Below are 9,532 nucleotides of genomic sequence, written 5' to 3'. Positions count from 1 at the left end.
TACATTATATACTAGAAAGAAAGGAATTTGAATCCTGACTGACACTGATCTCGGAGAGACCAGTGAGTGGTCCTGAAGAGAGATCTTAGTTCCTGCCCGGGAATAGAACCTAGCGGCTAGTCCACCAGTTGCTAGAGGCTAGAAGCAAAGTTCCCTGCTCTTGCCCCATTTGAAAGCAAGAATGTTTCAAGGAGGCAAAAACTGTAAGAACAGGTACAAAGTTTATTATTAGAGACACAGCACAATTGGGAGAACAGCACACAGAGAAACAGTTTATTTAAGACAGAAGCAAGGCAGAAATACACGGAGAGAAAGGATATGGGCATCCTCTCTGAGGAGTACCGAAAAGGGCGATTTAAATCACATATAGGATGGGTCTTCCGGGTCTATGGTTACCTTTAGCCAATTATCTTGTTTTCTTTTTTCACAGTAGACCAGTCCTAGGACCCTCCCCAAGATGGGAGTGCAGCTTTTTGCCAAGATGGATTCCACTGCAGAGGCCTGTGGGGGTATGTCCACACTTATTATGGGGTGGTGCCCCCTCCCTTTTTGACCCCCAAGGAGCCTTCCTGCACATGTGTAGACAGGGAAGTTTACCTTGACCTCAGGAGTGGTCGGTCATCTTATCTCTTAACTTCAGCAGAGCTCAGCTTCTGCCACTTGCTTTGTCCTTAGAGTGTCTGGGTGAGAACCAAGCTTCAATTTTACTCCACTTGACAAACACCAGTGTCCAGCCCAGGGGCCTCAGTACCTCCCATCTCTGTGACCTTAAGCAAATTATTTAACATCCCTGCGCTTTCTTCTCCTTACTTGCAAGGTAGGGTAGATACATATCTACTTTGCAAGGTTTTAAGGATTCAATGAAGTGAAACACAAAAAGCCTAGGACAGACCAAAGCACTAAATATATGGTGGCTGCTAAGATTATACAGAACTCGTGGTCAGGGAATAGCAATGGGAGCAGGTAACTGCGTCCTGTAGAGAGTACCAAACGGGGCAATTTCAAGGACGGAAAAAAAAAAAAGACCTGGCAAAGACGATTAAGGAAAATAAAAGTTGGAAAAAATCTTTGCTGAGTGGGGTCCAAGATGGAAACGTTCCATAGGAAAACAGATGCAAAAGATGTGCAATATTTAAAAGATGAATTATTTTAAAAAAATGAATTATTAGGTACACAAACTGGTACAATCCACCTGGAGTAGTGATGGCAGGTAGAGAAACAGGCACTCTGAAGGAGACTGCTGTTACGAGTATAAACTGGGACAACTTTATGTTACATACATCATTACTTTAAATGCCCAAATCCTTTGACTCTGAAATTCTACTTTTGGAAATGTATTCTACAACACAACTTCAAATGGGTGCAAATAGGGAATCAGCAGTGGTATATACCGTGAACAGAAACTCAAATGCCCCCTTACCAGAAGCTGGCTAACGTCCAATACAGCCTTACAGCAGCACACTCTGTACACGCTGGTGGGGAATCTCCTTTATGAAGATGACAAATAGGAGCACAGAGTATGCTTTTCCCCCATTATTTTTTACTGCAGTGAAACACACATGAAATTTACCATCTTTACCATTTTAAAAAAATTTTTTATTGGGGTATTGTTGATTTACAATGTCGTGTTAGTTTCAGGTATACAGCAAAGTGAATCAGCTATACATATATCCACTTTTTTGTTAAATTCTTTTCCCATATAGGCCATTACAGAGTATTCAGTAGAGTCCCCTGTGCTATACAACAGCTCCTTATTAGTTACCTTTTTTATATGTAGTAGCATGTATGTGTCAATCCTGATCTTCCAATTTATCCCCCTCCCCATCTTTACCACTTTTAAGCATAAGGTTCAGTGGTAACAAACACATTCATCACATTGAGCAACCATCACCACCATCCATCCCCGTGAACTCTTTTCATCTTCTAAAATGGAACTCTATACCCATTACACAGTAACTCTTCATTTCCTCATTCCCTGCCCCTGGCAACCACCAGTATATTCTTTTAAAATACATCTGGACAACCTATGTTTTCACCAATTGATCAAAAGGCAAATTGGATGTCTGTGTGAATGGCGTAATAAAAACCTCAAACATAAAAATACTACCACAATCAATCTAGAAATCCTTAACATTGGTGTCAATATGTGGCGAATCTACTTTTTGTATGTGGCTGCAAAGAAGTACAGCTAGATGTCAACTGTGATGCTCATTCACTGGTGGTTAACCTTTCATGTCCCTAAACCTTTCTGTACCGTCTTGTTTTCACTGAGACCAATCTATTTTTTATTTGCTTTAAAATATTTTATTGGAGTCTTTTGGGTAAGACGAAGTAAAGGCCACCTAATTGATTTTGGTCCCCAAATTTCTAGACAGTCTCCTCCACCCCAGGAGATTGACAGCTGCTCACGCGGGTTAATGCGGGAAAGATGTGAAGTTCCAAGGATCTGTCCAACACCAGGTAAAGAATATCCTTTGTGTCAGCAAAATTCTAAAATTTCATAAAAGCAACACATATTAGTAACACGCAAGCAACTGGCAGTAAAGCATTAATCTAGGGCTTCCCTGGTGGCACAGTGCTTAAGAATCTGCCTGCCAACGCAGGGGACACGGGCTCGAGCCCTGGTCCGGGAAGATCCCACATGCCACGGAACAACTAAGCCCATGTGCCACAACTACTGAGCCTGCGTTCTAGAGCCCGCGTGCCACAACTACTGAAGCCCGCACGCCTAAAGCCCGTGCTCCGCAACAAGAGAAGCCACCACAAGGAGAAGCCCTCGCACCACAACGAAGACCCAATGCAGCCAAAAATAAGTAAATACAATAAATTTATTTTTAAAAAAGCATGGGGCTTCCCTGGTGGGGCAGTGGTTGAGAGTCCGCCTGCCGATGCAGGGGACACGGGTTCATGCCCCGGTCCGGGAAGATCCCACATGCCGTGGAGCGGCTGGGCTCGTAAGCCATGGCCGCTGAGCCTGCGCTCCGCAGCGGGAGAGCCCACAGCAGTGAGAGGCCCGCATACCGCAAAAAATAAAAAAAATAAAAATAAAAAGAGCATGAATCATAGATACGGGGACAGGTTGGTAGTTATCAGAGGGAAAGGTGGTTAGGCAAAAAGGATCAACTGCACGGTGACTAGATTTATGGTGGTGATCACTTTCTAGTGTATATAAATGTACAAAACATTATGTTCCTGAAACTAATGTAGTTATATACCAGTTTTACTTTAAAAAAAAGAAAAGTCTGGGTGGGCAGGGGAATTGCCACACAATGTGGAAAGAAGCATAAGAGTGGATCAGGTGGTTTCAAAGATCCTCAGAAGCTCTCAGAGACTCTAGTCCAACCAGGTCACCATTACCACTCTGGAGCTGGTAGAAAAACCAACAAGAGACTTACCACAGTACCCAGGTAGAAGGCACGCTACTCTCTACTTCTTGTCACAGCTTGCTGATGAAGTGGCAGGAACCATTACCTGGGCATCCCAGCTATCCCAACAGCACTTCTCCAAGAGGAAAAATCCAAACTTTAGGCCTTCAGCCACCAGGCTATCCCTGAATCTCTGTGAAGGGGCACTGCCCCTGCTGGGCTTCCAAAGCTCTCAAGCTAGAAAGATGAAAGCAGGACCACCAATGAGAAATACAAGCAGAGTTACAGCCCTCCCATTGGCTCCTCTCAAAACTCCAAGTATCCAGTTCCCCAAATGAGTCAGAAATTAATTTTGACATCAGAATCAGCATCAGAGACTCTAGTCTGAGAAATCATCACTCCCAATTTAGGGAGACCTGGATCAAGGGAGGCCATTATGGGAAGGAATCTACAACATTCAAAGACAACAGCCCCAGTACAAGGATCTAGCAAATTAAGAATTCAGGGATGGGAAGTTCAGGAGAGAAAAGGAGTAGGAAACAAATTTAGAACTGCGGAGGACAGCTCCATCAAGGAGGCCCAGCATGCAAGGTAGTTTATAGCAGGAAAACAAGTGGAGAAAGCAGGTCTAGCAAGGCTCAAACAAAACTTTGGGGAGTTAAAAACGTGAGAGATACTAAGAACGCCCGCACACCTAACACTCACCTTTATTCAAAAATAACACACCGGTGAACGTCTTAAACCCCTAATGGAGAAACGAGACACACGAATAAGTGGCTTTCCCGAGGCCAAATACTAGGGATCCCAACCCGGGGGATGGAAGTGGTCAGCGCGCTGCGGTGATGGCGTCAGCGAGACACTCAGAATCACCTGGGATCATCATCACCCCCATCCTCCCCCAGTACAACCACGAGCCACTCCATATCGCACAATCCACTCACCTTCGAGGCGCTGCGGACCCTCCTTCGAGAATCAGGGGCCTGGGAAGAAACCAGTGAGTTAGCAGAAGCCAGGGCGACTACCAGACGAGTCTCCCTGCCCTGGACTGGGTCAGTTCCAAGCAATGGAGTCACAAAGACATCAGAAATTCTAGTCTGTAATGATAGTTCATCCTGCTCAGCCCGAGACTTCGATCCCCTCAGTGTCCAACACGGCCTTGAGGCACTGAGGTACCTGTACGCCGGCAGCTGTGCAAAGATGGCGCAGGCGGTCGCCTTCCTCTCGGAAGGTTGCACAGCTGCCGCCACGAGTATCCCAAACCCACCATCTTCCCCAGCCACGAGTTCACTGCACAAAGAGAACGATGAAGCCTGGGCCAGGCCTTTTATTTACGGCGGCGTGGCGTCGGGGCCTGACGGGCCTATAGCTGTCTTCTGAGATGCCTGTCTCGACCCTCAGAATTTTCCCCATAGCTTGTCCAAACAAGACTAAAGTTAAGTGAAAGAGAGGCAATGAGTGAACGTTTCACATTCTTCTGGGCAAATATTCGGAGATGTTTTGTGAATTTTGAAAAACAAAAAACAGGCGACTTTACTGGCCAGGCCGGAGAACGTCCCCGATGCTGCCAGGTGCGCGCGCAGCTGAACGCTCTTCCTGGATGGCCTGCCAGATAGTCCAGTCCCTGCTTGTGTAACCAAAAGACTTCTCTCTAGTTCTCACTTGTCCCGGTTTGGATTCGGGGGTCACTCCAAGGGACTGTCACCCTGCTCTGTCTAGCCAGCGAAATCTGAATGTGCAAGACCTGTCAGGTACATTAAACTTCCTGTCCTTTTTTTTTTTTTAAGCACCTTTATTAAGGTATAATTGTGTCCACTGAAAAAAAATGCACGACCTAAACGTTGAGAATCTGTTTTATTTAGTGGATAGAACTGAGGACTTAGGCCCGGGTCGCAGCCTCTCAGCCCTGAAGAGGTAAGGGAGGAGCCAGGCTATGAAAGAGTTTTTGCGAGAAAGATCGGGTAGTCGGCACTTCGTAAGATTACTGTCAATTAGAGAAAACTAGGGATTTCCCTGGTGGCGCAGTGGTAAAGAGTCTGCCTGCCAATGCAGGGGACACGGGTTCGATCCCTGGTCCAGGAAGATCCCACATGCCGGGGAGCAACTAAGCCCCTGCGCCACAACTACTGAGCGTGTGGTCTAGAGCCTGCGTGCCACAGCTGCTGAAGCCCGTGCCCCTAGAGCTCGTGCTCTGCGACAAGAATAAGCCACCACAATGAGAAGCCTACGCACCACAACGAAGAGTAGACCCCGATTGCTGCAACTAGAGAAAGCCCTCACGCAGCAGAGAAGACCCAATGCAGCCAAAAAATAAAAAATTAATTAACTAAAGTAAAAAATTAAAGAATCTCCATACTATTCTCCATAGTGGCTGTATCTATTTACATTCTCACCAACAGTGCAAGAGGGTTCCCTTTCCTCCACACCCTCTCCAGCATTTGTTGTTTGTAGACTTTCTGATGATTCCCATCCTAACTGGTGTGAGTTGATACCTCATTGTAGCTTTTTTTTTTTTAACATCTTTATTGGAGTATAATTGCTTTACAATGGTGTGTTAGTTTCTGCTTTATAACAAAGTGAATCAGCTATACATATACATATATCTCCATATCTCCTCCCTCTTGCTTCTCCCTCCCACCCTCCCTATCCCACCCCTCTAGGTGGACACAAAGCACAGAGCTGATCTCCCTGTGCTAGGTGGCTGCTTCCTACTAGCTATCTATTTTACATTTGGTAGTGTATGTATGTCCACTATTGAGAACAGTGTGGAGGTTCCTTAAAAAACTAAAAATAGCCTTACCATATGATCCAGCAATCCCACTATTGGGCATATACCCAGAGAAAACCATAATTCAAAAAGACACATGCACCCCAATGTTCATTGCAGTACTATTTACAATAGCCAGGACATGGAAGCAACCTAAATGCCTATCGACAGACGAATGGATAAGGAAGATGTGGTACAGATATACAGTGGAATATTACTTAGCCATAAAAAGGAATGAAATTGGGTCACTTGTAGAGACGTGGGTGGATCTAGAGTCTGTCATACAGAGTGAAGTAACTCAGAAAGAGAAAAAGAAATATCGTATATAAACGCATATATGTGGAAGCTAGAAAAATGGTACAGATGAACCGGTTTGCAGGGCAGAAATAGAGACACAGACGTAGAGAACAAACGTATGGACACCAAGGGGGGAAAGTGGCGGGGCAGATGGTGGTGGGATGAACTGGGAGATTGGGATTGACATATATACACTAATATGTATAAAATAGATAACTAATAAGAACCTGCTGTATAAAAAATAAAATTAAATTTAAAAAAAAATTAAAGAAAACCAGACATCTCAAGTTAATGAATTTAACTAAACATGCTGCAACAAAGATCCCATGTGCCGCAACGAAGACTCTGCGCAGCCGAAAATAAATATTTTTTAAAAACCTCTTCCAAGAATCCTATAGTATTCATCTGTTTATTTGACACATTTCTCAGCTCCCAGTGGTTGAGTTCCACCTGTGGTTGATGTTGCAAAATGACTTTAAGTTTCAGGAAGTGTATATGTACAGGTAGGTGATGACTTCTCATATTCTAGAGTGGCTGTTTTTATTGGCTGTGCTGCGCCGCTTGCAAGATCTTAGGATTGAACCCAGGCCCGCAGTGAAAGCGCCGAGTCCTAACCACTGGGAAACCAGGGAATTTCGTGATGTTGCTTTTTAATGAACCATTTCCCTAATGAGGACTCATGAAAGTAGTTGGCCCGGCTTCAGGAATTCTCTTTGGCCCGTTAAACCGTTGCTGGCGATTTCCCTAACCTTTATCATCACTGCTGCTGCCAGTGATTCAACACTTTAAGGCCTTGGAAGGCTTCCAGCTCTGGTTCACAGCAGAAAGCCCCTTGCCACCAGCTGCTGCTCCTGGAAGCACTGACACCTTCCTGTCCTGCCTCTCTTGGGTCCCCGTACCTCTAAAAACATAATCAGGAATAGCCTCTGGTGCAGTGGCTTTTTCTCAACTTTGGCTGAAACACTGAGACAATTTTAATTCTATACAATTACTTGGCCTACTTCCAGGCCAATTTGTTGGCCTGACTCTTGCGGGACTGGTATCAGTATTTCTTTAGCTTCCCAAATGATCTCAATATACCACTGGGCTGGAGAACCATGGCTCCAATGATTTGAAGTTACCAAGGTTTATTCCCTCTATTGCCTGACTGGTTAAATTTTTTAAAAGTTAAGCAAGCCCCCAATTTCTGCTGCTGCGGCAGTTAAACTGCACATACTATATGCTATGGTCAGAGCCTATAATATTACAATTCATCTATCTTGTAAGTAAGACCGGCCTTTGAGAATTGGCCCAGGAACCAAAACTATACTATTTCCTTACAAGCTTTTCTTTTACAAGGCTTCCCATACTTTGTCATTCCTAAGATGTTTCAGTTTCCCAGAGAGGAAGGATTTATTGAAAGATAAAACACAGGGAACTTTAATTTGATTCTGGAGTAGATATTCCCAGGCTCAGTTTTTGGAAAAACAAGGTTGGGATTTATCAGGCTAGAGGAAGTGTTAAGGACGTTTAACTGCTCCAGTGAGAAGCAGCCCCGAGGGAAGGGCTTGTGTGGGAGGAACGCCCATCTCCCCAGATCTATGCTGCACAGCTTTTATTTCCTCTTCGTTCATAATTAAATGTGCTATTAAGTTGCTTTTGTTTTGAGACTGTCCATGAAAAGAACAAAAAGGCTACTGATTGTTAAAACTGGGGTAAAACCACCACTTACAGCCAGACAGGAACCACCCACACTAGCCCCAGTGTTCAGGCAGTGTGAAAAAACCCTGGCCCCCAAATCATCACTTGTTCCTCCCTAGTTTTGCTCTGGATATAGCTTAAGTGACCACCTCCACATGGCTACCTATGAAAAAGAAACTTTACAATACCTAAGTTAGAGGGTGGTGTGATGAGAACTAGTGAGGATTACTGGAGTGACTCAGAGAAACAGCTGCAGTGCCTGGCCCATTCCTCTTTATTGCCATGCCCCCAAACTCTCAGTATCTCACTCCCCCAGACCCTCAGTTGAATAACTGCAGCTCCAGTGACCTTCGTTGAACATGTTGCTTGCCTACAGCACATTTCTGCTCAAAATGATCTAGATCTTTGGAACTGAGGCCATTCAGACAAATGCTTTATTTTGAAAGGAGGCAACCAAAACTAAGGCTAAATAATTTGCACTAACTCACTCAACTGGGATTTATAAAACAGAGTATGAATCTGCATTTCATTTTTACTGTTTTGTCCACCCCTAAATTCATAAATAAAAGACTGGAAGACTCACAGGTCTAGTAAGAAATGAACAGGTCTGCACACAGTGAGTGCAAGACCCTAAGGAACCATGAACCCCTCTCAACACTGCCTTTAACACCACAACAATCTCTCCTCCCCAAAACCCTACGGCAGCTCCCATCCCTACTTGTACCTAAAACAAACCCCACCCCAATGAAAATGGGCACTTGGAATTTGTTTTCTGTCATGGATGTGATTTACCACCTACAATAAAGTCCCAACAAAAACAGCCATACCCACGGCTCCAAATACGTATGATACTCTCTTCAGAAGTACAGCCCTTTCATGGTCTATGGATTTCAGAGAAGAGACTATTATCCCTCCCCAAATAAAAGCAGACATACATATTTAACACTTTATTCTTATTCCTTAAGCATATACATTTTTAATTCCATGAGTTTTGGTATGTTTACAAGGCAAAAAATAGGACAGAAGGTGGCAGTGTTAATCCATTTGAGAGGGGGGAAAAAAAAAGGAAAGCGACGCTTACACTACCAACTTACATGAAACGCAAATAATTGTGGTGAACACATTGGTTATAACATAAAGAAATAACAAAGACAAGCAAACTAATTATTAAAGGTTAAAAGCTAACCTTAGAATGAACTGCTATAGTAGAGGACTAACATACAGGGAAATAACCAAGGTCCTTAGGTCTCCTCTGTCTCAAAGAGGAATACAGAGAAACAACAGTAAGTCCCCTAATCCACCTCCTCAATGGTGGGGCCAGATCCAGAGCCCCCTTTAGGGGCCTGGGCCCCAAAGCCGCCAGCCCCGGGGCCACCCGACCCCTGGTACAGTCCGCTGATGATGGGGTTACACACCTGCTCCAGCT

At 44.4% G+C, this 9,532-nt stretch overlaps 1 long non-coding RNA gene and 2 other non-coding genes across 3 annotated transcripts; all 3 read right to left on the bottom strand.

Annotated features, from left to right (window-relative positions):
* Positions 1-1,670: 1,670 nt before the first annotated feature.
* LOC114907479 lies at positions 1,671-4,647 on the bottom strand. The gene is made up of 4 exons (XR_003796747.1): positions 4,307-4,647; positions 4,071-4,110; positions 3,396-3,602; positions 1,671-2,490 (listed from the first exon to the last, which is right to left on the bottom strand). It is a non-coding gene; the product is annotated as an uncharacterized LOC114907479 (long non-coding RNA).
* On the bottom strand, positions 3,702-3,768 carry LOC114908186. The gene has a single exon (XR_003796881.1). It is a non-coding gene; the product is annotated as a small nucleolar RNA SNORD52 (small nucleolar RNA).
* On the bottom strand, positions 4,190-4,252 carry LOC114908187. The gene has a single exon (XR_003796882.1). It is a non-coding gene; the product is annotated as a small nucleolar RNA SNORD48 (small nucleolar RNA).
* Positions 4,648-9,532: the final 4,885 nt, after the last annotated feature.

The sequence above is a fragment of the Monodon monoceros genome, unplaced genomic scaffold (assembly GCF_005190385.1).
Source record: "Monodon monoceros isolate NGI ecotype Baffin Bay Population unplaced genomic scaffold, NGI_Narwhal_1 Super_Scaffold_3, whole genome shotgun sequence".
Classification (NCBI taxonomy): domain Eukaryota; kingdom Metazoa; phylum Chordata; class Mammalia; order Artiodactyla; family Monodontidae; genus Monodon; species Monodon monoceros.
This window is presented reverse-complemented; position numbering and strand designations above follow the sequence as displayed.